At 43.5% G+C, this 27,050-nt stretch overlaps 1 long non-coding RNA gene across 6 annotated transcripts; it reads left to right on the forward strand.

Annotated features, from left to right (window-relative positions):
• Positions 1 to 271: 271 nt before the first annotated feature.
• On the forward strand, positions 272 to 23,122 carry LOC112582239. 6 transcript variants are annotated; one of them, XR_006548855.2, is made up of 6 exons: positions 598 to 1,595; positions 2,093 to 2,181; positions 3,897 to 4,021; positions 7,627 to 8,606; positions 18,404 to 18,526; positions 22,686 to 23,122. It is a non-coding gene; the product is annotated as an uncharacterized LOC112582239 (long non-coding RNA). The 6 variants fall into 6 exon arrangements; XR_006548854.2 differs by lacking the exon at positions 7,627 to 8,606 and adding an exon at positions 16,021 to 16,143 and having other exon boundaries at positions 1,309 to 1,595; XR_006548856.2 differs by lacking the exon at positions 7,627 to 8,606 and adding an exon at positions 6,600 to 6,651 and having other exon boundaries at positions 1,316 to 1,595.
• The last annotated feature ends 3,928 nt before the right edge of the window (positions 23,123 to 27,050 follow it).

A 27,050-nucleotide genomic window follows, 5' to 3' on the forward strand; every position in this document is an offset into this window, starting at 1 on the left:
TGAAATCTGAGCCCAGCATGTCGACATATTGGTCTGGTCTGTCTTGGAATCTACAGTAGATGGATTTCTTTGTGCTGGGAAACATTAGGAAGGTCAATATTCTTTTCTGATTTTTTTTTTTCTGTTAAGAAAAGGGTTCATTCTCACACTCTAAAGCGGTGGTATTAGATATCATCCAGATAATACACTCAATGGTCGTGCTGCCTTTGGTTTCAAACATAAAGCCCCAGGGCAAACAGCTTTTCTGTATTCAGTTACATGTTCTTTACTTCTCAGATAATGTTTTGCCACAAATACTCCTGATTTGGGAGAAAATACAGAAGTGAACAATCAAATGAAATAAAAATAATAGTAATGTTAATAAGTCCCAAATTGCAAAGATCCCAGAGATTGTGTCAACCTGGGCTTCCCAATCAAGGAGGAATTGTCCTGGAAAGGGGAAGTGGATAGAAGTAGCAGATTGGGCAGAAGCCTAAGGGCAGAGGTGGGTGGCAGCCCTGGGTGGGGGAGTGGAGAGCGCCCGGCCAGCTAGGGATCACAAGACTGGGCTTCAAGTCCTGCCCTCCTTCTGATGAGCTCTCCAACAAGGTATAATCACTTTCCCTCCCTGACTTTCAGGTTCCTCATCTTCAAAAGAAAGGGGTTGGCCTAGACCTAGAGGAAAGGGCACAGCTCTGGAGTCAGACAGCTGCAGGTCTGCCTCTTGGCTTGGCCACTGGCCGATGCCTAACGTTGGACATTCTCTGAGCCTCAGTTCCCTTGCCTGGAAACTCAAGGACCATAATACCTTCCTGACTGAGCTATCCTGAGGATTCAAGAGATACTGTTTTCAAAGTGTCTGGCACATAGTAGCCAGCATTCAGGAAACTTTTGTTCCTTTCTGGCATAAGTCCCTTCCAGCCCTAAAACACTCTGGCTCCGATCCAGTTCCTTTGTCTTCCAAATCCAGTCCATGGCTTGGAAAAAGCCCTAATTCCCAATCACTGCGGGAGCACACACACCTGAATTGCTTCTTTCAGTTTTACAAATGGCCACTAAAACTTTCTTCCTGGGAAGTATTTGCCCCAATTCACCATCTCTTAAGAGTGTAGAGTCACCGCTTTTTCTTCTCTGACTCCACTAGGAATTCCCTGCCCCCAGGCGTTGAGAAGGGGGCGGGGAAGGGACAGCCCCGGGGCTGAGCTCCTCTCGGCCTCCTATTCCCCATCCTCCAGGTGTCTGTTTGCAAAGCCCAAGATGTAGCAAGTGTTTCCCGTTGAGGAAAGCACAGACCTAGCTCATCTTCCAGGCTCTGGCTTTGCGATTTAGTGGAGCCCAAAATAGGGTCCCTTGGGGGGCTGGTTTCTTGGTGGTTTGACCAACCTGGCTTGGGTTTGTTTGTGGTGGTCCTTTTTTGGGAACTTCTGGTTCTGAACGCCTTAATTCCAGGGAAGCTTCAGCTATATATTATAAATATAATGTAACATATAAAGTAACATAATGTAATTTTTATTTATTTATAATAGTAATATAACCACATGACAGAACCTTTGAAAAGCAGAGAAAAAGAAAATCCCTCCCTATTCAGTATTAATAACTCTTCAACGCAGACACTGGTAGTACTTTCCTATTTTATTTTTTAAATTTTAAATATTTCCCTATTTATTTCTACACACACACACACACACACTTTGTTGTACTTTGCTTTTCATACTATACACTTTTCTAGGTAGATACTTCATAATTATTATTTTAATACCTGTGGAATACACCTGGGGGATTCCCTGTCACTTCCTTTACACTTTTCTTGTTGGCCCCTTAGGTGGTTTCCAACGTTACTCTATCTTAACTAACACTGAAATGAATATATATTAGTGTAGCACCTTTTCACTCAAATTTCTTACTATTTCCTTAAAGTCATCTCCTAGAAATTGAAATACGGGGTTAACGAGCAGGAACATGTTTATGGTTCCATAAATCTTGCGCAGTTGCTTTCCAAAGGGTTGAGCTGATAATATACTCTGACCTACAGCACGTGATAGTTTTTTCATCACACCCTTCCCAGCACAGGCTATCAGCTTTTAAAAAAAAATGTTGATTTTTTTTTTTTCAGGGTAACTATGCTCTGATTGACAGTGAGAGGAAAAAACACTTTCTTCCTTACCCCTTGAGTTTGACTGGACTTCCCTCCTGGCTCAGCCGGTAAAGAATCCGCTTGAGTTTGATTACTAGGTTTTTTTCTGGTTTTATTTTTCAAGCAAGCCTTCTGAAGTGAGTGGGATTTAAATGAAGAAAGATGGCTTAGTGAATAGAAACTGGGAGGTTGTCCCAGTAATGATGTTAAAGGAGAAATGGCGAAGTGAATGAAAGTTCTCCATGGAAAGGAAAGGACAGGGAAGTCAGGCATGAGTTTGGGAGGGGCTGTACAGTGGAGCCAGGTCCTAGCCGCAGGTGGGAGAAAGATGTACCCGGTTTAGTAGCAGCTGCTGCTGCTGCTGCTGCTAAGTCGCTTCAGTCATGTCCGACTCTGTGCGACCCCATAGACAGCAGCCCACCAGGCTCCCCGGTCCCTGGGATTCTCCAGGCAAGAACACTGGAGTGGGTTGCCATTTCCTTCTCCAATGCATGAAAGTGAAAAGTGAAAGTGAAGTCGCTCAGCCGTGTCTGACTCTTCGCGACCTCATGGACTGCAGCCTACCAGGCTCCTCTGTCCATGGGATTTTCCAGGCAAGAATACTGGAGTGGGGTGCCATTGCCTTCTCCGTTAGTAGCAGTGGTTTGGACCAATGGAAAGCAAAAGAGGCTGGACTCCAGACATGAAATCAGCATCAAGGATTTGGCGAAGAAATGAAAGAGAAGTATATTTTGGACTAGTTGAAGAAATAACGGAGTCTCTCAGGTACAGAGAGGAGGGAATCCCCCACTCTCTCATTGATTGAACGCATTCCCTGAGCCCAGGGAACTTTCTAGAAGCTGTCTCAATGACTCCTCACACTAAACCAAGGAGAGAAGTCATATCACTAGCTTCATTTTACAGATATGGAAACTGAGGATCTGAGGGGTTCAGTGCAGCAGCCAAGGCCTCATATATTTTACGAGTGACCAAAATCAGGGTTTGAAAGCATGCCTTTCCACATCAAACCTAATTCCTTCAGGATCATGAATAAGATTTGGACAAAGGAGGGAAGAGAAACAGCATTTATCCAGATCATGAAAGCCTGGGGGTCAGGCTCACATCTCCAAATTCTTTGAGGAGTAGGGGCTCAGAGCTGTCAGAATCCCAGGCTGCATCTGAGTACGTTGGCCCTGGTGGCCACTGAGCAAGGCTGAACAAGACTTCTGATTTCCAAATCCTCAGTTATTTGAAGGCCAGGTGCCTTAGAGCTTTGTCACTGCCTCATTTGGGATGCCAGCTACTCTTTGGACCAGTGAGATTGCAAGGATTCTTGTTTGCCTAATAGGCTCTCCACTCCACTAGATCAGTGAGAGAATGTCTACTGCTCAATTTCAAGTACCTCCTCTCTCTCTGAATTAAAGTGGAAACTGCCCAGCTTTATTTCATGACTTTCTATTGTGCACAGAGTCTTTGAAAGTATGATTGTGCAACACATATCACTTGGTGATCTGAGTGACAGAGGCGAGCCATGGGACCAGGGAAATGTCTTAGTTGGGCTGCTTTCAAGGTCTGTGTTTCGAGAACCCCCACATCTCAGCAAGGAAGGAAATCCAGCTTGCCCATTGTCTTCAGAGACAACAAACTTTTGTGTAAGACAACAGAAATAACAGATAATTATTATGACCTTCATATTCATTCTGTATCTGAAAGGAAATACTCCAAAATGTTAGCATCAACATGTTACATTGCTGGGTGGTGGTATTACAGCAAAATTCTTCCTTTTTTTTTTTTTTTTTTTAAGGAACAAAAGCCAAGTTTGTTATTTGTTCATTTCTTGCATTTGAAGTTCTCCCCCTTGACGTCATCCTTGGCCTGAAACTCTGCTCAAGTCCTTAACTACCACACGACGGCAACCAGCTACTCCAGGTGGGTTTGCCTCTTGTCAGTTTTACACAGGTCTACCCAATCCCCTAGTTACTTGTCCTCAGCAGCCTTAATTAGGCTGCTTTGGTGTTCAGCACAAAGGGCCTCCATCAGCTGACAGACACAGGCTCATCCCAGTTGGATGCAAGCTCACAAAAGGAGGCTTTAGCAGTTTCTTGAATTCCATTTGCTAGGCCATCCCCAACGGGACAGTCTTCAGCACCCCTTGTAAAGCCATGGCTCTGGGTTTCTAGGGGAGCCAAATCTTGAACTCACTGGAGCCTTCGGGTGACTGAGGGTGGTAGGGAAAAGAGCTAGACTTCTCATTAAGACCTTCCTGTGTTTTGCCCAAATTTCCAAAACAAGGATAATTTGCTTTGAAATTTGGCAAAACAGTAAGAAAACAGCAAGAGTTATTTATTGAAAATGCATTTTATTCAGGAACATTGGGGTGATCAATCACCTAACATTTTTTTAATTTAGCATTTAAAATGTGATGGCTTGGAGCTAGGCACTGGGGGTAGGGAGATTCAAAGGGGAAGGCGTGACTGTTTCCTGGAGGACCAGTTATTTACTGGGTACAATTTTTCATCCTCCAAGAATCCTGGGAGGTAGGTTTTCACTAGTACTGGAAGACCTGGGTTCCATCCCTGGGTTGGGAAGATCCCCTAGAGAATGGAAAGGTTACCCACTCCAGTATTCTGGCCTGGAGAATTCCATGGACTATATAGTCCATGGGGTAGCAAAGAGTTGGACAGGACTGAGTGACTTTCACTTCAGTACTACAGATGAGGAAACCAAGTCACTGAAGGTCTCTGAAAGGGCTTGTTATGGCTAAGACCACATTGTAAATTACTGGAAATTCTGAGCCCACAAGGCAGGTCTGCCTAATTTAGAGTTTGTGCTCATTAATGATATATCACTTTTCTCCTGATGTACACACTCATACAATGTGATTCCTGACCTTTTAGCCCTTGTAGTCTAGTTGAGACGATGAGAAATGCAAATAAAAAACAAATACAAATACTGGCAGTCACTGGTTTATGGACACTCATCACAATCACAAGTCCCTTCTGTATCTCAGCTGGAATCTCCATGTCTGGAGTTTTGGAAGGCTGGGCTGGGCTGTAGGCAATTTGGCTTTTATCCACACCAGCCTTACTACTCAAGTTTTTCTGCTTGGGTCAAGGCTGAAATCCACCATTGCTGTCCTCAGTCATCAAATTGCAAATCTAGGTTTCCTGCCCTTCTGCCTTGAACAATTAAGGCAGTACTTCTCAAGCTTTGACGTGGGGAGGAATCACCTGGGGATCTTATTAAAATGCAGATTTTGAATGCGTAGGTGGAGGGGTGGGAGCTGACAGTCTGCATTTCTAATAAGTTCCCAGGTGATGCTGATCTAGTTAGTTTCAGATTGGGTAGAAGACACGAAGGAGTTAAATGAGCTTGCCTAGCCCTCAGTTTTGTCCTTCCAGCCCCAGGCAAAGTGGTGAGCATCTCTCGACTTCCCTGTGGGCCCAAGGAAGAGGGACGGCCCATCTCTGAGCCTCACCCCACTGAAAAGCAAGCAGTTGACTTAGGTCTGGCTTTGATTGGGGCTAAAAAGGCAGCCGTGTCCCAGGAAAGCCACCAGGCTCCCTGTGGCCTCTGTGTGGGCCAGGCCCGCCCTTCCTCCAGGCCTCTGCCCCCTGCAGCCCCTGCCACTAGCCACAGACCAGGGCACGGGGACGCCCTCTTCCCTGTTGGGTCTAGGAAGCACTTCCTTCCTGTCGGGCCAGTTCACCTCTGTGCCAGGTGCCCAGCTGTGCTGGTGGCCTCTCTCTGGACACCTGTCGTCACCTGTCAGGGTGGTCCGGTCCCAGACAGCAGGCCTGGCAGCAGGCCCTGGTGGACAGGCAGCCTTCCTGGGATGGAATGGATGGATACAAGCCCAGGAGGCGGTGCTGGAGGATTGGTGCAGTCAGAACAGAGGGGCACCGTCTATACTGCATCTCTTTATGCCTAATGGATCATAATTATAATACTTGGAATGTATGTGGGGCCTGCTTTCCAGAAGCGCAAAGCCCAGTAGGGTACTGTGCACGCCTTTGCTAGTCTGGCTACTATCTGTAATGTCGTTTCCATGGGAAATGCTTTTCAATTCCCGCAGTGCCTGATGGCATGTGGGAACTGGCTACACAGGGAGGAAGCTCAGTGTGTGAAGTGATTCCTCACTGAGAGTCAGAGGAGTTCGGAGGAGGGAGGGAGGACCATGGGCTGGGTGTTGACAGAAAACTTCCTAGAGTAGGAGAGCTTGAGCTGTGCCTTTCAGGAGGAAGAGGATTTTGGTAAGTGGGGCAAAGGCACGCAAAGCACTGAGACAGGAATGGGGAGGGGGGCTCATGGGGAATGCTGGGAAAATCGGATCAAGGCATTTTCCTTGTAGTCATGGGATGTCAGGCCAGGTGGGATTGGAAGAAGCGTTGTCTGCAGAGCTTTCAAATTAGAGAAGGAAGGAAGGAGGTGGATAGGAGAAGAAAAACAATTTATAATTAGTACTCTGGGCCAGGTGCTTTACCAAGGGTTTCTCTATTCCTCATAGGACCCCAGAAAGATAGGAGGTATTGCTTTGATGAGGAAATAGCTTCATAGAGGTTAGTGAGGTACTTTCTTTTCTTTTCTTTTAAATTTCATTGGAGTGTAATTGATTTACAATGTTGTGTTAGTTTCAAGTGTACAACGTAGTGACTCAGTTATACATATATTGATTCTTTTCCTGTGGTACATATATACAATGGAATACTGCTGTGCTGTTTTTTCAGTCGTGTCTGACTCTTTGTGACCCTATAGACTGTAGCCCACCAGGCTCCTCTGTCCATGGGATTCTGTAGGCAAGAATACTGGAGTGGGTTGCCATTTCCTCCTCCAGGGGATCTTCCTGACCCAGGGATTGAACCAGTGTCTCTTACATCTCTTGCATTGGCTGGGAGGTTCTTTACCACTAGCGTCAGTTTCCCTGGCTGGGAAGCCCCACAATGGAATACTACTCAGTCATAAAGAACGAAATAATACCATTTGCATCAATATGGATGCAACTAGAGATAATCATACTAAGCTAAGTCAGAAAGACAAATATCATAGGATATCACTCATATGTGGATTCAATTTTTTTAAAATGATAATAAATGAACTTATTTACAAAACAGAAAGACTCACAGATATTGAAAACCAAACTTATGATTACCAAAGTGGAAATGTGGTGGGGGGGAGGGATAAATTAGGAGCTTGGAATTAACATACACACACTATTATATGTAAAATACGTGAGGTTCTTGAATCCATTCAGGTATTAAGTGCTAGAACCAGAATTTGAATTCTAGTCTGTGTGATTCTGTGACACTATGCTTTTCTTACTTCTTCACATGCCCCTGACTCATGTGTTGGGCTTAAAAATATCAAAAGGGAAGTCTATGTTTCTGCAAATGTTCCAAAGTTCCCCTGACCCAGGTCCTTAAAAAGTCAGAGGCCACAGTAACTGTCTTGAAGTCTTACGGCTGTGATAAAAAAAATTCCTATAAACTGGATATCTTAAAACAACATTTTTTTTATGGAAATGTATTTTCTCACAGTTCTGGAGGCCAAGGGTCTGAAATCATGGTGTCAGCAAGGCCATGTTCCTTCTGAAGCTTCTTGGGGAAGATCCTGTGTTGGGGTTCTCCAGAGAAACAGAACCAATAGGACCTGTTGATCCATTGCTGTATCAATCAATTAATTATAAGGAATATGGAGGCTGGCAAGTCCAAAGTCTGCTAAGTGGGCTAGCAAGCTGAAGACCCAGGAGAGCTAATGTCCCAGTTTTGAGTCTGAAGACAGTCTTCTCTAGAACCAGGAAGATCCAGGGTCTCGGATCAAATCAGAAGGCCATCTCCTAGAGAACTGTCTTTTGGTTAAGGGAGTCTAGTCTTTTTGTTCTGTATTCAGACCTTCAGCTGATTAAATGAAGCCCATCTAGAGTATGGAAGGCAACTTGTTTTATTCTAATTCCACCAATTTACATATTAATCTCACCCAAAACACCCTTACAGAAATACCCAGAATAATGTTTGGCTAAATATCTGAGTATCACATGGCCCAGCCAAGCTGACACATGAAATTAACTGTCACACCTTCCTGGCCTCTTCTAGCTTCTGGTGGCTTCAAGCATTCATTGTCTTTTGTCTGCATGGCTCCAATCTCTGCCTCTATCTTCACATGGCTTTCTCCCCTATGTGTCCCAAATCTCCCTCTGTCTCTCATAAGGCCACCTGTCACTGAACTGAGGGCTCCTCCTAGATACGGGATGCATTCATCTCAAGATCCTTAGCCTAATTACATCTGCAAAGACCCTTTTTCCAAATAAGGTCACAATCACAATTTCTGGATGTTAGGACATGGATGTATATTTGGAGGCGGGGGGAACCGTTCAACCCACTACTGTGGAATTCTGCCATGGGAATCTGAGAAGTTCTGGCATGGCCACTTCCCTAACTTCAGGTTAAAAGAAAAACAAACCAAACAAAACTGCCTCACAAAGACTCCAGACTATTAATAATCAACCCAGTGCAAGGAGGTAAGTTGATGACCATCTGGGGTGGATATTTTAAGTATGGTGTCAACTTGGGTGGGGGCCAGGAGATGCTGCTGCCCACTCAGGGGATTTGCGTGGCCTGTCCCTAAGGAAAGTGAGAATGGGGGAAAATGACCAGAGAGTCTTTTTATTTTCTTTAAAAATTTACTTTCTTTATTTTTACAATGTATTTGTGGTTTATTTCACATAAACCTTTCCCACAGTAGCCAAATATAGAAGGCTTCACTTTTTATATCTTCAATTTTTTTCAATTCTATAAATATTGAAACATTTAACATAAGAAAATTTGAAGTACAGAGATAAATGCCTCCCAATTTCTCTGCCCTAATACAAGTGGTTTCTTTTCTTCATGTTCTCTTTTGTCATGGTCTATAAACGTCTTAGCCACTTTGTGAAGTATTTCCTTATTTCTTCATCAGGCTTTCACATTCCTTTCCCCTCACAAAAGCATTTTACGAATTACAACACCTTTCAGTTTGTTTGTAAAATTTCCACTTAGACTGAATCTCCTTGAAAGTAGGGGATCATGTCTTTTCCCCTTTGTGAAAAGCACTATACCTGGGACATATTAAGTGTTCAATAAGTGTTCTCAAAGCAATTAATACATGTATGTGCATACTCATGATAAACATGTAATTTTATAATTTGCTTTTCTTAACATCACAGTACACATTTGTACATTGTTTATTTTTCACATAATATACTTTAATAGTTTCCTAATAGTCCTTTCTATTCCATTAATGGACAGTCATTTGCTAATCATTGCCCTGTTAATGGCAATGGTTGCTTTCAGCCTCACACTGTTCATAATTACACTGAATCGAATACCTTTATACACCTGTTAGTTTTTGCAGTGAATGAAATTTCCAAGACTGAGATCAACATTTCTTTTTAGTTCTTGGTAACATGTTGCTTCTCAAGGAGGTTAAACCAATTTGCATTCACTTTGTATGGAGGTGACAATTTTAACCACAATTTTGTCAGCATTGTGGTTTTTTATTTTAGTATTGTTTTAAAATTATGTTTGTAATTGTTTTCAAATATTATCTCATTTTTCATTTTGTCCATCCCATTTCAATAAAATTTAATGAGTACATTTAATTTGAGTTCTATATGTAATTCAGAGCTTCCCTGGTAGCTCTGATGGTAAGGAATCTGCCTGCAGTGCAGGAGACCTGGGTTCGATCCCTGGAGAAGGGAGTGGCAATCCAGTCCAGTATTCTTGCCTGGAGAATTCTATGGACAGAGGAGCCTGGCTGGCTATAGTCCATGGGGTCGCAGAGGGTCAGACATGACTGAGTGACTATACTACTTTACTACTTTCATGTAATTCACACTCTTCACTTTTTTTTAATATTTATTTTTTCATTTGGCTGCTCTGGGTCTTAGTTGCAGCATATGGGATCGAATCTGGGCCCCTTGCACTGGGAGCATGGAGTCTCAAGTCACTGGACCACCAGGGAAGTCCCTCATCTTCACTCTTGAAGGATCCTTTCACTGGTTACAGAATTCTGGGTTGACAATATTTTGTCTTTAGCACTTTAAAGATGTTGTGCCACTGCCTTCTGGCCTTCATGATTTCTGATAAGACCATGGTCGTTTGAATAATTATTCCCCCATATATAATATTTTGTTTCTCTCTGGCTACACATAAGATTTACTTTTTATCCTTGGCTTTCATCCACTTGATTATGCTGGATTAGACATAAGTTTCTTCATATTTATTCTGTTTGAGATTCACCAAATTGGAAGTTTCTGGTCATTACTAAATTTTTTTCTTCTCTCCGGGGCTAATTACCTGTATATTAGATCTTTTGATAATGTCCCACAGATCCCTGAGGCTTTGCTCATTTTATTTTCTGACCTTTATTCTCCTTTGGATTGGAGAATTTCTCCTAATCTTCCCATTCACTGACTCTTTCTCTGTCTTTCCATTCTGCTTTTGAGTGCATTGAGGTTTCTTTCTAGTTTCAGTTTTAGAATTTCTTAGATTAAAAAACATAGTTTCTATTTTCTTTCTTGATTTCCTTCTTTTCCTCACTCATGAGCATATTTTCCTTTACCCCATTGACTGTAGTTAAAATAGCTCTTTTAAAGTTCTTGTCTGATAATTTCAGCATCTAGGTCATCTCTGTGTTGAACTCAATGGGTTATCTTTTCTCTTGAGAATCAATGGGTCACATTTTCCTGGTTTTTTTTTTTTTTTTTTTTTTGTATGTTGTGTAATTTCATATTGTATACCACGCATTGTAATTGTTAGCTTGTGGATACTCTGGATTATACTATATTCCTCCAAAAAGGGTTGACACTTTTTTGTTTTAGTAAGCAATTAACTTAGTTAGCCTCAGACTGCAAACTCTGCCTCACCTATGGAGGTTATCAGCTCAATTAGCAGTTCAAATCTTTTAGCCTTAACTGTGAAAAGACTTGAGTCTACCCCCAGGAATGCATGGTTCAAAGGCCCAGGGTTCAGCCAGAAACCTTGGCTGAGTTTATGCATGGAATATGGGGACTTCCTATTCTGCTTCTCTAATTTATAGGGTTCCCATGGCATTTTCAGATGGCTATAGTTACCCTGGGTTCTGACATCATTTGGTTTTTCAGGGCAGAAAGATGGCAGAGTTTCTGATGAAGTCTGTGCTCAAGGTCAAGCTGTAAAGATGGAAACTCACCCCATATCCCAGGCTTTCCTTTTCAGCTTCCATCCAGAATATGCCCCTTTTTTCTCTCTCTAGAATCTCTAGATTTCTTTTTTTTCTTTTTCTTGGTCATTTTCCTCAGAGTTTATAGTTGATATCTTCAGGGAGGTGGTTCTGTTAATGACTTATTCTACCATACTGGAAGTGGAAACTTTTCAATTTTTGAATAAAAAAGGACATTGGAAAATTTACCTCTAGTTAAAAAATTAATATACATGCATTTAAAAATGACATGACATAGAAAAACACAAAGAAGAAAGTAAACCTACTGTTAACATTTTGGTATATTTCCTTCCAGTTTTTTTTAATGTGTATATATATCCAATGTGCTTATTTAAGCATAGAAATATGTATATTTCTTATAACTAAAACAGGAACATACTATAGATATATTATAACCTGCTTCTCCTCCCAAACCAATATAGCAATATATAATAAACACTGAAAAAGAGCTGTTTAGGGTTTAAGAATAAAGAGTTGGTGAGCTTACTGAAGACAGATTGAAAAATGAGAACTTTGATCTAAAAGGGCATGGTGCTGAGAGGTGGTACCTTTTGAGGATGAGGTCCACAGAAGGGTCTCAAGACCCTGTCCTTGCAGGCATAATAGTATAGAGGGAACAGTGTCTTTTCTCAACCCTAAGTACCTGGGGAGGGGCTGAGGATTTGGGATAGGGCTGTGGTTTCTTCTGCTGACTCCTGGCTGTTAGAGACTGATGGGAGGAAGTCCCAGCCCTCGAGTTTGTGGTGGATTAGGCAGGCCACACAGGCAGATCTGTAGGACACTGGAAGCCACCACAGTTCCTGGGTGGCCTGTCCAGCTGCAGGTCCTGACCATGCAGTACTAACTGCACATGGAGGAGATGAGGAGTGGGGTTCTGAGTTAGTGGAGCTGAGCTAACATTTGCTGCATTGATTAGAATTTTCAGGTGTTATCAACTATAGCTGAGGTGGACTTCCTTCAGATTCAAATTATCCGATGAGAATCTACTCCTTGTTCTTTAGAATCAGTCTCCCTTTGTATCGATTTGACCTGAGATACTCACTACTCTTCACTGCTTATCCATTTTTCATTAGATTGTCAGAGCTCCACTCAATTTTGTTAGCCACTGACTTCAAACTCACTGTATTCTAATCTGAGCTCATCATTTCCCTTCAGCTTATTGGGTTTCCTATTTTTGTTTAGGACACTACCCATAGGTCACCCAGTTGCCAAGAATCTTTGCTAACTCTTCCCTCTCTCCCAGGCTTCCATCTTCCAATCAGTTGCTGCATCTCAATGACTTTGATTTCTTGAAGTGGAGCCACTAAAGTCTTTTCAGTAGAGGGTAGGATGTGATGAGCTGTGGGCTTTATTAATAGTATGTAAAAGAACTCTGTGTATGTGTGGTGGGAGGAGAGACAGATGTAAGGCAGAGAGTCCAGTTTAGAAAACAGCAAAAGACTACAAAAGAGATGAGAATAGAAACTGTGACATGGAGGAGAGGATTTCAAGAGGCAACTCATAAATGAAATATGTAAACATTTTCAAAACCAGAAGAACTCTTAAAAGTTGAAAAGATGGTTAATGTAGTTCAAGATATACTTATTTAAAGTACGTTTTTAAAGAAAGTATAGTATACACATGAAAAGTGAAGTGTCATCTTGATGAACTATCACAATCTGAACACACCTCTGTAACTATTACCCAGATCAAGAAACGGCGCATGACCAGCACCATAGAAGCCCCCTTAATGTCCCCTTCCAGTAATTTAGTCCCCCTCCAAGGTTAGTCATTAACCTTGGCATTAACTAATGCCATAGAATAATTTTGTCTGTCTTTTAACTTCATATGAATGAAATTCTATAGGGTAGATTATTTTGTCTGGCTTCTTGCATGCAACAGTATTTTTTTGGTGAGATTTATACATGTGTTGCTGTTGTTGTTTTAATAGAAATAGTTCTTTGCTTCTCAGTGCTGCTGCTAAGTCGCTTCAGTCGTGTCCAATTCTGTGCGACCCCATAGACGGCAGCCCACCAGGCTCCCCGGTCCCTGGGATTCTCCAGGCAAGAACACTGGAGTGGGTTGTCATTTCCTTCTCCAATGCATGAAAGTGAAAAGTGAAAGTGAAGTCGCCCAGTCGTGTCCAACTCTTAGCAACCTCATAGACTGCAGCCTATCAGGCTCCTCCGTCCATGGGATTTTCCAGGCAAGAGTACTGGAGTGGGGTGCCATTGCCTTCTCCGTTCTCAGTGCTACATAGAATTTAATCTATTGCTTATAATTATTTATGTTTCCAACTGGAAACTATTATGAATAGTGCTATATGAACATGCTTGTATATGTCTTTTTGGTACATGTGTCTATACACTTATGTTAGGAATATATTTAGGAGTGAATTTTGCTTGTTTCATAGGACAATATATATCTATATTTATGATACTGCCATATACTTATCCAATGTATTTGTACCAATTTATACTCTGCCTAGCAATGTAAGAGAATTCCAGTTCCAACACTTGGTATTATCTACCTTTTATTTTATTTTAGCCACACAGTGTGGCATGTGGATCTTAGATCCTCAACCAGGGATCAAACTTGTGCCTCTGCAGTGGAAATGCCAAGTCCTAACCATTGGACCACCAATTTAAACAGCTGAGTATGGCAGAAGCTGACACAACATTGTAAAGCAAGAATCCTGCAATTAAAAATAAATTTTAAAAATTGAAACCAATATTATCTAATTATCTTTATTTTTAAAATATTTTATTTTTTATTGACCTATAGTTGATTTACAATATTGTGTTACTTTCAGATGTATAGCACAGTGATTCAGTTATATAAAAATATATATTCTTTTTTTCAGATTCTTTTCCCTTATAGATTATCACAAAATATTGAGTACAGTTCCCTGTGCTGTGCAGTAGGTCCTTGGTGTTTGTCTTATCTGCCTTTTAAAATTTTAGCTATTCTGATAGTGTCTTTTGCTGCCCTTTTACTAGAGACAACCAAGCAGCATCAAATGTATTCATTTGCTCTGAATTAAAAGTGAGTCAAATTAAAGTGAGAGCCTGTCCTCAAGCAGCTCTCAATCCAGTGGGAGACTCCCTGACATGTAAACAAATAATTGCAACATAAAATATGTGCTACTGTAAGTACCAGAGTGGAGGCAAGATAATGTGTTTTGTTAGTATAGAGGAAGTAGTTGGCTGTGTTCACAGTTGGAGGCCCAGACTGGAGGGGCCTAGAAGAAAGAAGGATACAAGTTAGTTGACTATTAAAATAGAACAACTGGGAGGTGAATAAAAAAACAAAGCCACTGGAACTGTCAAGTAGTTAGAATTGACATGACATGACTAAATAAATGACTACTAAGACATGGGCTTGCCTGGTGGCTCAGAAGGTAAAGAATCTACCTGTAACACAGGTGACCCGGGTTCAATCCCTGGGTCAGGAAGATCCCCTGGATAAGGAAATGGTAACCCACTCCAGGATTCTTGCCTGGAGGGGCTTCCCTGATAGCTCAGTTGGTAAAGAATCCACCCACAATGCAGGAGACCCCAGTTTGATTCCTGGGTTGGGAAGATCCGCTGGAGAAGGGATAGGCTACCCACTCCAGTATTCTTGGGCTTTCCTGGTGGCTCAGCTGGTAAAGAATCGGCCTGCAATGCGGAAGACCTGGGTTCCATCCCTGGGTTGGGAAGATCCCCTGGAGAAGGGAAAGGCTACCCACTCCAATATTCTGGCCTGGAGAATTCCATGGACTGTATAGTCCATGGGGTCGCAAAAGATCAGACACGACTGAGTGACTTTCACTTCACTTCACTTCATTCTTGCCTGGAGAATCCCACAGACAGAGGAGCCTGGTAGGCTACAGTCCATGGGGTCGCAAAGAGTTAGATACGACTGAGCAACTTTCAAAAAATGAATAGGGGATGGAATTAACAGACAGTGATATTAAGGAAGCAGAATGGACAGGGAGACATCCCGTGCAATATGGAAAATCAGAAACTTAATCAATGGCGACTCCAGGTTTTGGATCCAGGTGTCTGAGTGGATGTTATTGTTATAGGTGAAGAAAGAGCTTGAGAGTGGGAGGTGGGAAAGATATCTTCAGTTTGGACATGCCGAGTTTGAAAGGCCTGTGGGCTGTCTAGGTGGAGCTATCATCAGTAGACATTTGGACATAGGGGCTTGGAGCTCATAAGAAAGTGATGGGAGAGAACTGTGGATATTTTTGAACATTATTTACTTGGCTGCACTGGGTCTTAGTTGTGGCATGTGGAATCTTTTTTTTTTTTTTCTTTTTAATTGCCCATGTGGAGACTTTTAGTTGCTGCATGTGGGATCTAGGTCCCTGCTACTGCTGCTAAGTCACTTTAGTCATGTCCGACTCTGTGTGACCCCCATAGACGGCAGCCCACCAGGATCCCCCATCCCTGGGATTCTCCAGGCAAGAACACCCTGACCAGGGATCAAATCTGGGCCCCCTGCATTGGGAGGACAGAGTCTTAGCCACTGGGCCACCAGGGAAGTCCTGTGCTGTGGATATTATTTGAGGGATATTTGGTGTTTTGGAGTATCTGAACCATGGGAATGCATGAGATCAACAGGGAGATTGTGAGCAAGCTTAGGACAGAACCCTGTGGAATCTCACCTTTAAAAGGCAAATGGTAGAAGATGACCTTCTCCAAATTGAGGCTTCTGCATACTTCTAGGTTGGGGACAGGAAGCAAGCACAGAGGGAAAGGCTGAAGACACAGGAAGGAGACATGATGAGCAACGACTCAGAAGTGGGGAGGGACACCTGTTGCTGACCCTGGGGAAGAAATGAAGAAAGGGTAGGTTTGGAAACATGTACCTATAAATAAGTTTGAAGACAAGGGAAGAAATAAAAAGTTCATACATTATGGCGTGTATCTTGGTGAGGACATCTGCCCAGTGTCCTGCTAAGAGTGAAGGCGGCAGAGCTGGGGCCTGGGATTTGAGGAGTGCTAAGACCTGCCTCTTGAGAAACCTGTATGCAGGTCAGGAAGCAACAGTTAGAACTGGACATGGAACAACAGACTGATTCCAAATAGGAAAAGGAGTATGTCAAGGCTATATATTGTCACCCTGCTTATTTAACTTATATGCAGAGTACATCATGAGAAACGCTGGGCTGGAGGAAGCACAAGCTGGAATCAAGATTGCCAGGAGAAATATCAATAACCTCAGATATGCAGATGACACCACCATTATGGCAGAAAGTGAAGAAGAACTAAAGAGTCTCTTGATGAAAGTGAAAGAGGAGAGTGAAAAAGTTGGCTTAAAACTCAACATTCAGAAAACTAAGATGGCATCCGGTCCCATCACTTCATGGCAAATAGATGGGGAAACAGTGGAAACAGTGGCTGACTATTTTTGAGGGCTCCAAAATCACTGCAGATGGTGATTGCAGCCATGAAATTAAAAGACGCTTACTCCTTGGAAGGAAAGTTATGACCAACCTAGACAGCATATTAAAAAGCAGAGACATTATTTTGTCAACAAAGGTCCGTCTAGTCAAGGCTATGGTTTTTCCAGTAGTCATGTATGGATGTGAGAGTTGGACTATAAAGAAAGCTGAGCACTGAGGAATTGATGCTTTTGAACTGTGGTGTTGGAGAAGATTCTTGAGAGTCCCTTGGACTGCAAGGAGATCCAACCAGTCCATCCTAAAGGAGATCAGTCCTGGGTGTTATATTGGAAGGACTGATGTTGAAGCTGAAACTCCAATACTTTGGCCACCCGATGCGAAGAGCTGACTCATTTGAAAAGACCCTGATGCTGGGAAAGATTGAGGGCAGGAGAAGAAGGGGGTGACAGAGGATGAGATGGTTGGATGGCATCACCGGCTCAATGGACATGGATTTGTGTAGACTCCGGCAGTCGGTGATGGACTGTGCTGTCGTTCATGGGGTCACAAAGAGTTGGACACGACTGAGCGACTGAACTGAAAGTTTGGATTAGTCATTGTGGTGAATGGGAGGTACAGAGGACTCCTATCAACAATAAGATTGCAGAGTAGCCTTGAAGTCTTTACAAGGTCAGCTACCATGTAAGTCAAGGTTCCCCAACTCAGGGAGAGCCTTGGTTAAAAACAAGCAAATAACCCTCCTGGGGCCAACACCCTAGGAATCCACTTTCTGCTGAGCTTCAGGACTCTTCCATTTTGCTGAAGGGGTATCAGGAGAAGTGGCTTTTAGTGGAGATTAAGGAGGACTGGGGGAAATTCTCAACATGTCATTGAGTGATGGGAAGAGGAAATGAGGCCCTGTCTGGTGTGATATCTTTCTGCTAGGTTTCTCATCTGTCTCTGCTCTGGTCACTTCTCTCTCCTGCCTGTGGCTGGATTCCCTTACCTTGCTTTAAGTCTTGAGATCCAGCTGCGTACCTTTGTGCCCATCCCTGGTGGCAGCCAGCAGTGAGGTACTCGGTTGGCCAAAAATTCGTGCAGGGTTTTCCCAAGCAAACTTTTTGGCCAACCCGATAGTAGCACTCCCAATTTTCTTAGTTGACACCTGGGGAATTTGGGGCCATCAAGCCAGAATGAATTCAGTCAGCCTTTGCCTCCACCTTGTCTTTGCTTTTTGTGCTGCCTGGAATTCTCACCCAGCCATCAGCACATCCTGTTCTTAGATTTTAAACCAGCTAGTGCAAAAGTGAAGGCAACTTACAGACCATAGGTTACACTTGAGAAACACAGGCCTAGAGGCATCATCTTTCCAGTTAGATGAGGGGTGGAGCTCTTGATCCAATGGGACCTCCAATGAAGATCCCATTACAGTGTTAGCAAAATGTTGGATGTTAACCAAAAACTGTCCATCAACTTGCAACTCCAGCAATTATAGCTTCCACATGGGAATTTTTACTCTAGATGGGACTACATTTCATCCAGGGAGGGCTATCTGGATGGCTCTTATTCAGGATGCAGGTGTGTTGGGTGATTTAAGTAGTTAACATTTGTGAAACATGTCGTGCTTTTTCAATGCAAGGTGGTTTGAGAAGAGTCTACTATTGTTAACATTGTCTTCTTTTTGAGACACTCCAGAAGTCAGAGTGTTTTTGCACTAATTTCAGGATTGGACCAAGTTAATCCATTTCTGCAAAATGCCCAAGGAGCCAGAATGACTTGGAAATGAAGGACAAAAGGGACCCTCTGAAGATTCAAAGACCTCTCAGGACAATTGATGCCAAGAAATGGTAAGCAAATTAGCACTTTGGCTAACTAAAAAATAAATACTAGAAATAGTCAGTGAAAATGGCCCATCACCTTGATAAACAGTCAGTCTGTTTGAGTAGCATTTCCAGTGTTAATTGGGGTCTGGTGACTCAGTGCCTTGGTGGCCAAAAATCAGTTGTGGAAAAAAAAACAAAAAACAAAGAGAAGGTACTGAGAGGCCAGGCCCAGGGCCCAGGGCTTCTCCCATCTGCACGCAGCCCCCAGGCCAGCCCTTTGGAACACCAGATGTTTATGCTCTACTTCCTGACCTCCCTTCCAAATGGCAGTTCTTGGGGTCCCACTGAAGGGCTTTGCAGGCTGTTTGTTATTTGTGTGGAGTGCTGTGGATTTGATTTTTTCCTGAAATGACTTCCTGACAGACTTGTTTCCCAAAATGACAGTATTTCACTAGGAAATGGTTTGAAATCAAGGGCCAAGAGGTGGACAAGTTCTCCACTGTTCTCCACAGGCCTGAGACCCCAACAGTGGCCTGGGCCTATGGGCAGGGAGGGAGAGCGATCTCTATGAACTGAGGAAGATCTTCGGTTTAAAGCAGCGTATTTTTTAAGAGTCCTTGAGGAGACACGAGCTTGGGAGTGCTTTGCCTTCCCCAGTGTGGAAACCATGCCAAGGGTAACGAGAGGAGTAAACGAAAATGTTGAGCCTGGCAGCATGAAAGACTGAGTAAGCCCATAATTCAGTCATTTGTGAAGTGGCTGGAGAAATCGCCTTCTTGTTGGCAGAGCAGTCCCATGTAGGTGATGACATGTCAGTAATAAAGTGCCTGTCACTCCCACTTGCGTCAGGCCTCTGGTTCTGGATGCCACAGGGAAGAAGGGACTGCTTAATGGCACAAACAGAACCATTGATTGAAAGGCCTGATCCAGTGCTTTCAGCTCTCTGAACAGCCAGCTCTGGCTGTCTTTGAGATGCTGGCCCTCGCTGTGGACAAAGTAGTGGCTTCTATATGAGTCACATCCCTTCCCATAAGCCCGCCTCTTTGGGGAAACCCCATTAGCTTGGCGCTAAACAGACTCAAGTCAAAACTGGTCAGAAACTACAAGCCCCATATTCTGTACCCAATATGGTGCCAGGCAGACAGGGGAGAAGTAGTACATCTGCTTACTGTGGGGAGAAGAGAGACACACAGTACACATAGAAAATGTTAGGACGGGCATAGACCCAAGCAGTGGAATTTACTGCAGGAGAGGGTTCACAGCTTTATGGAGTCACCAGTGAAGGTTTGTGAGGGAGATGAAGAGGGTGGAAGGAGGTCCAGTGGAGGATTAGAGTGTGAGCAAAGATGATGAGGCATGTGCAGGATCGATGAGGATGAAGTGAGGGAGGGAAATGGTTGGAGACAGGTTGGAGTTAGAGTTGGGCTCAGGGAGGATTCAGTGCCACAGTGAGGCCTTTGGAATGTGATACCTGGGCAATATAGAGGGCCCTGGGGCCCTCTCTTTAGGAAGACAGGGGCTTCCTAAAGAGAGAATTGTTTGTGGCAAATGCCTGTGGCTCTGTGTGCAGGACTTGGAGTTGTGGGAAGGGGACATCGCAACCACGCAGCGGTTAATGCTTAGCCTAGGCTGAGGGCTGGGAAGACTCGAGTGCGTGCTAAGTCACTTCAGTCGTGTCTGACTCTTTGAGACCCCACGGACTGCAGCCCGCCAGGCCCCTCCGTCCATGGGATTCTCCAGGCAAGAATACTGGAGTGGGTTGCCATTCCCTCCTCTGGGGTGGGGAGGCAGGGAGGATGCAAGACAGCATGGCTATGGCATAGGCCAGAACTCTTAAACCACACACCTGGGTTCCAATCTGCCCATTCACCACTTGAGCAACAAACCTCACCTCTTTGAGCCTCAGTTTCCTTCTCTGTAAGCTGGGGCAAAACCCTCTTGCTTGCGTCATGGGAAAATGGCCTAGATACAAAGAAATATGTCTCTAGCACACAGGCTATTAAGCAGTGGCTTCACATGTTCATACTCATTGGAAGAGACTTTTTGAGAAAGAACCAGCAGGACTGGGTACCAGCTAGGACTAGACTTGTGGGGGATGGTGGGACGGGAGTGGGGTGGGGTGGGGGACAGTGGCCCAGATGCCTGAGCCTGGGGAATGAGCTGGTTCTGGGTGGGGGTGGTGGCAAGCCAAGTCATTTCAGACAGCGTCTGCCAGGGTAAGAGGAACTGCCTTCTAGTCATCTGTTTCATATGTATATTCATCTTCGCTGTGCTCAGGCTGCAAGAGGGCCTTGTTTAGAGAAACAGTGCGGCAAAGCAGAAGAAGGTATATTTTAAAGTGACAGGTCTAAAAATACTGCTGTCTCCTTGCCCTTTCACAGCTGCAGATTCCCAATCCTGATCCTCACTGGGAGAAATAATAAAATGCATATGTTTATAATAAAAATCATATTTCCCTCTTCCTGTGATGTCTCCCAGTTGTAGGTTCCCATCCGTTTGCTGTTTTACCTATCATTTAACAAATGTATTTTAAGAAAAGTAATCTTTTCCACTGACATGTCCTATAAACGTCACATCCTCAGCTTTGGTTCTCATTGAGGAACCGAGATGCATGTTTTGAATATTTCCAAAAATGCTTTTCACTCCATTCCCAGGCAAGGATTTTCCAATCTTTGGTTAGAGATCAGATATACAGAGAATGCACTATATAGTGATGTGGGTCCCTAGGGCTGGATTATCAGCAGATGATAATAATTATCAGCAGGATGAGAATTTAGGTTCTGGGAAAATTAGCTACTATTGGCAGCTGAAATCCAGGCCTTTGTTCTTCTGTAGGTCATCCCCAAGGTGTCCTCAGTGCGAGGTATCCTGAGAAGTCAGACCTGGGGGCTTACAACGAGTGGAGTGAGGTGGACGCTGGGAGGTTTCTTGTGAAGGACTGTGGAAGGCAAGGCTGAGATAGGACAGTGGGCAAGTTCAGCATTCAGTGTGTGAAGGGCAGGGAAACACCCCTTTCCTTGGTCTGAGGGAAGAGGCTCAATCTGAGGGCAGGTGGATGATAGCTGGCTTTGGTCACAGATGTGTCATCCTGTGGAATAAAGAAAGTGTGTAGCATGTACTTAGTATGATGCCAGGCACATAGTAGGCCCTCGAGCAAGCAGGAGATGAGGGCTGTCAGTGGCCCTGCCAACTGTGCTGCAGGTCCAGGCAGGCTTGGGTTAGGGGCTGGAAATAGGGAGGCAATGCAGAAGAGTGGTATGAGGGAGAAGACAGACAGAAAGGACTTGGGGGAACCAAGCCAGGGACAGCCAACAGGATAGGGGAGAAAGGTAGAGAAAGAGTAGTGATTAGGAGGCTGGCAGGGAGCAAGTTCTCCCTGGTATACTTGGTCATTTCATTGATTCATTCATGCATTTAGCTAACAAGTATTTATTGAGCATCTACTGTGTCCTAAGCCCCGATCTAGGTGCTGGTGATTCAGCAGCAAATAAATTAAGAGAGGGACCCTTCTCCAACAGAATTTACAGACTCATGGCAATAGGTGACAAAGGAGGTTCGGGGCTGGGCCTGGAGAGCCATAGTCCAAAGCTTACCTACCCAACCTGTGGAACCCACCAAATGGGAGCCCAGAAGTTGTTCATCTCAGTCCTTCTCAGTGGTGATCTGCCCTGAATAGTGGGGCCAATCCCACCCCAAGCTCCTTGACAGGGCCGGTTCTACCTGGAGGCACAGGAGACCCCTCACACTGAGGACTATTTCTGGGGGGAAAAGTCTGTTTCCTGCCCCTGTCTCCTGTGGCCAGAAATGCCTCCCACAGAGAAGAAAGCCTAACTTTCCCCATCTCAAGATCCGAATACACTAGGGAAAGTAAAAACTAAACTAACTAAATGATGAATGCTAATCACTAGGGGGAATCAAGCAGGGGAAAGGGAAGGGGAGTGTTGGGGGAAGGACCCTCAATTTACACAGGGGAGTCAGGGAGTCATTTCAATAAGATTCCATTTCAGTGGAAAACTGAAGGAGGAGAGGAGGTGAGCCACGTAGATCTCAGGTGGGAGAGAGAATTCCAGAAAGATGGAACAGTCTGAGCAAAGACTCTAAAGTAAGATTGTACCTGGCATTTTCTTTTTATTAGTGAATCTTTTTTAAAATTTATTTTTATTTATTTATTTTACTGTACCAGGTCTGAGTTGTGGCATGTGGGATCTAGTTCCCTGACCATGGATTGAAACTGGGCCCCCTTCATTGGGAGCATGGAGTCTTAGCCACTGGACCACCAGGGAAGTCCTTGTGCCCAGCATTTCTGAGAAACAATCTACAAGTTGTGGCTGGAGCAGAATGTGTGAGAGGGGAGCAGAATACGCTGGCATGATGGGAAGCCAGACCACGTGGGGCCTTGTGGACCACGGTTAAGACTTTGGCTTTGACTCGGGATAAAATGAAGAACTGTGGCAAAGTGTTGAGCAGGAATGACATGGTTTGATCTGCAATTGAAATAGTTCAGTCTGGATGCTGTGTTTTATGTTTCCTTTTATTTTTTTAAAGAAAATTGAAGTATAGTTGATTTACAATATTGTGTTTCAGGTGTATAGTAAAGTGATTCAGTTTTATATACATTTATTTTTTCAGGTTATTTTCCATTATAGGTTACTATAAGATATTGACTAGTTCTCTGTGCTGTATAGTAAATTAAATCCTTATTGTTTATAGGTAGTAGTGTGTATCTGTTAATCCCATACCCCTAATTTATGCATCCCTCTTACCCTTTGGTAACCATAAGTTTGTTTTCTATATCTGGGAGTCTATTTATGTTTTACAAATAAGTTCATTTGTATCACTTTTTTAGATACCACATATAAATGAAATCATATGGTATGTTTTTCTCTGACTTCACTAAGTATGATAATCTCTAGGTCCATCTATGTTGCTGCAAATGGCAATTTTCATTCTTTTTTAATGGCTGAGTAATATTCCATTGAATATCTATATATCTACATCTATCTATACCACATCTTCTTTTATATTGGGTTATAGCCAATTAACAAGATTGTGATAGTTTCAGGTGAACAGAGAAGGGACTCAGCTACATATACATGTATCCATTCTCCCCCAAACTCCCCTCCCATCCAGGCTGCCACATAACATTGAGCAGAGTTCCCTGTGCTATATATACAGTAGTGTGATGTATCACATCTTCTTAAGCCAGTTGTCTATTGGTGGGTAGTTGGGTTGCTTCCATGTCTTGGCTATTGTAAATAGTGCTTCACTGAACATTGGGGTGCATGGATCTTTTCAGATTAGAGTTTTCATCTTTTCTGGTTATATGCTCAGGAGGGAGATTGCTCAGTCACATGGTTTCTCTAGTTTTTTAAGGAGCTGCATACTGTTTTCCATAGTGACTGCAGCAATTTACATTCCCACCAACAGTGTAGGAGTGTTCCCTTTTCTCCACACCCTCTCCAGCATTTATTATTTGTAGACTTTTTGATTATTGGCTGCTACGTTTAGATGAGAGTGTGGGAGAATAAAGGTAGAAGCATGGGGGGGGCTTATTGACATAGTCCTGGGGTAGAGATGATGGCAGCTCAGGCCAGGATGGCAGAGGTGGAGGAGATGAGATGTGGTCAGATTCCAGATAGAGTTTGAAAGTGTTGAAAATGTTAGTCACACGGTCACGTCCAACTCTTTGTGACCCGATGGACTAAAGCCCACCAGACTCCTCTGTTCATGGGATTCTCCAGGCAAGAATATTGGAGTGGGCTGCCATTCCCTTCTCCATAGAGTTTGAAGGTAGAGCCAATAGCATTTGCTGATGGATTGGATTGAGGGCTTAAGAGAAAAGGAGGAATCAAAAATGATGCCCAGGACTTGGGTTTATGCAATTGGAGGACCAGAGTTGCATTAGAGAGATTGAGAAGGTTGTGAGTGGGTTTGAGGAAGGAAGTAGACACAGGTCAAATGTTGGGGTTTTGGCATGTTGAATTTGAGAAACTTCTCTGGTATCTAAGTGGAAAGGTAGAGTAGATAGTGGAATAGATGGACTTGGAATTGATGGAATAGGCCTGAGTTGACCTTTAATTGGCAAAGGATAGGGGTCTGGGCAGCTACATGGAGGCAGGGCCCCAGCTATCTCCTTCACTCCGTTCTCAGGGCTGCAGCTGGATCAGGTATAGGATGCATCTTTGGACAAAGCTGAGATTCTCCCTTCCTTTGCTGTTTCCTTGGCTTGTATTGGTTTGTCTTCCTCAGGTCCTAGGCTCCTTGTACTACTTTGGCTGCTCAGAGTTCCACACCTCTTGGCCCCTCTCACTGTCTTTTTCCTATAGCTCTGGGAAAGAAGGAGCAGGCTAGACTCCAAAGTTGGGTGGAGGGTAGGTTGGTTGCAGTCAGCCTGAGGTTCCCTTGGGGTCACTGGCTATTGGCATCAATTTCAGAAATAACTTACAAGAATAAAGTGCTGGGAATACTGCAGTTAGTATGTTCTTTGAACCCATAAGTACAATTAACATCTTCTTTGGAGGTTACATTTCTCATGTTTGCAGAAGGGATTTTTTTCCTTGTGATGGTGTAGTAACACGTACAAGTAAAATAGTGCATAAATACTAGAGTCTTTCTTGGACATGTGCCTGAGTCTTCTTTTCTGATTCTCCATTTTCTATCTTGGTGCTGTCAGGTCCCTGGAGGGTACTACCTGTTCCCATCTGCTTCTGATGCAGAGGGTCACTTAGGTTTTCCAAACCCAGAAACCCTCAGATAACTTAACTTCTGTAATTGCTTAGCAACCCCACTTGGTACCAGTGGGCTGGAGAGTGAGCTACTGTTTCCCAGGTGTGTGGCAAGATCACAGATGTTCTTGGCATGTGGCTAAGCAGCCAATCACAGACAAAATCAAATTTGGGTGCCCTGGTGCACATGGAGAGGCTGTAGTTATTAACCAGAATGAACCCTCTTCTTTCCTTGATAACTAACACTATTCCTTAACCTTGCTCTTATGGACTGCACATTGTGTACATGGATATACTGGCAGGAAGCATGGAATTATTTATTTTCTCATCACGTTCTTCTGACATAATTGCATAGAAACCTTATGGCGCTTTGGAGATCTTCTGTTTATGAGTCACAGAAATTAACTTTCTTTTCATAAGAGGTCTTTATAAAAAGGAAAAATAGAGCCAAATGCCTGTTCTTTGAACTTAAGTTGCCTTTCTTGACTCGCTGAAACCTGAATCTGGATGTCTGTTAGTCTTAGCCTTGCTTTAGCTTTGAATTTCAATTATTCAGCCTCTGTACCCAAGAGAATGCCTGAAACAAATGTCCCAACCTGGATCTCACCCATTACTGAACTCAATCATTTTTCTCCCCTGTCCCTGTTGCCTAGGTAGTCCCGAAGGGACTATGGGGAATCCACAGAACTCTGTAATGAAATAGCCACCTAGGGTTTTATAAAAATGTTTGGAGACCCTAGGTATGGAGGAGATTATAGTGTCTCCTGATGCTATAGGTTAATCAACTGAAAAATAATATTAAATTGAAAATAAGTATAAGGAAGCCCAACAAAGTTGTTTTTTCCATAATGATTATATAATTCAATTCTATTTCTGAAATACCAAACCTCAGATGCTTTCAGCTACTTTTTTGGGGGGCGCCTAGCTTCATAGGAACCCTAAGCATGGGATGAATTTGTCTATTGGGTAAACCATTTCTGTTGCCAATGAATATTTTGTCACCATGTTTAGCTCCAAAAGTAACTGGGGGTAAAATGTGTTCTTGGGATGTTAATTATCACTTTATAATTCCTGGAACAACCTTTAAGAGAACTGTTTTCTATTTAAAAGGACTGAGCTTACAGCTTGGTCTCATTGCCATTAAGAGAAAGAAGGTACTGGGAATTCCTTGGCAGTCCAGTGGTTAGGACTCTGTGCTTCCTCTGCAGGGGGCCTGGGTTCAATCACTGGTCACGGACTAGCTTCTCTCAGAGCTAGGACCATAGGCAACTGCTGATCATTGAATGGGTTGGGAAAGATCAGACTTTCAGTTGAATTGGAGCTGGGCTGCTGGAGCAGGGGGGTGAACTAGAGTTCAAAATGCCCAGGACAGCATGTACAGTGGGGCAAAGCCCAGAGAGCCCGGGTCAGGGTCCACACCAGTCTGGTGCTGAGCGTAAGCCATGAGAAAAAGCAGAGGGGTATATTGGAACCCTTCCCAAAATGAAAAGGAGAAGGAAATGGAAAGTAGTTCTTGGGGACCACAAGGTAGGGACAAGAGAGAAAGTCAGGAACTCATTCAGGCAAGCATTTGACTCAGCAAGCATAAGACTCAAATTAGGAGACCTAGGGATTTCCTGGTGGTTGAGTGGTTGGGCCTTGGTACTTTGACTGCTGAGAGCCTGGGGTTTGATCCCTGGTCGGGAAACTAAGATCCTTCAAGCTGCATGTCATGGCCAAAAAAAAGAAAAGAAGACCTAGAGAATGTACAACAAATATCAATTTTGTCCAAAAGTGCCTTATATCCATTGGTACTGCAAAAACTGGCCCCAGGATATGCACAG

Source organism: Bubalus bubalis, chromosome X (genome assembly GCF_019923935.1).
Source record: "Bubalus bubalis isolate 160015118507 breed Murrah chromosome X, NDDB_SH_1, whole genome shotgun sequence".
NCBI lineage: Eukaryota > Metazoa > Chordata > Mammalia > Artiodactyla > Bovidae > Bubalus > Bubalus bubalis.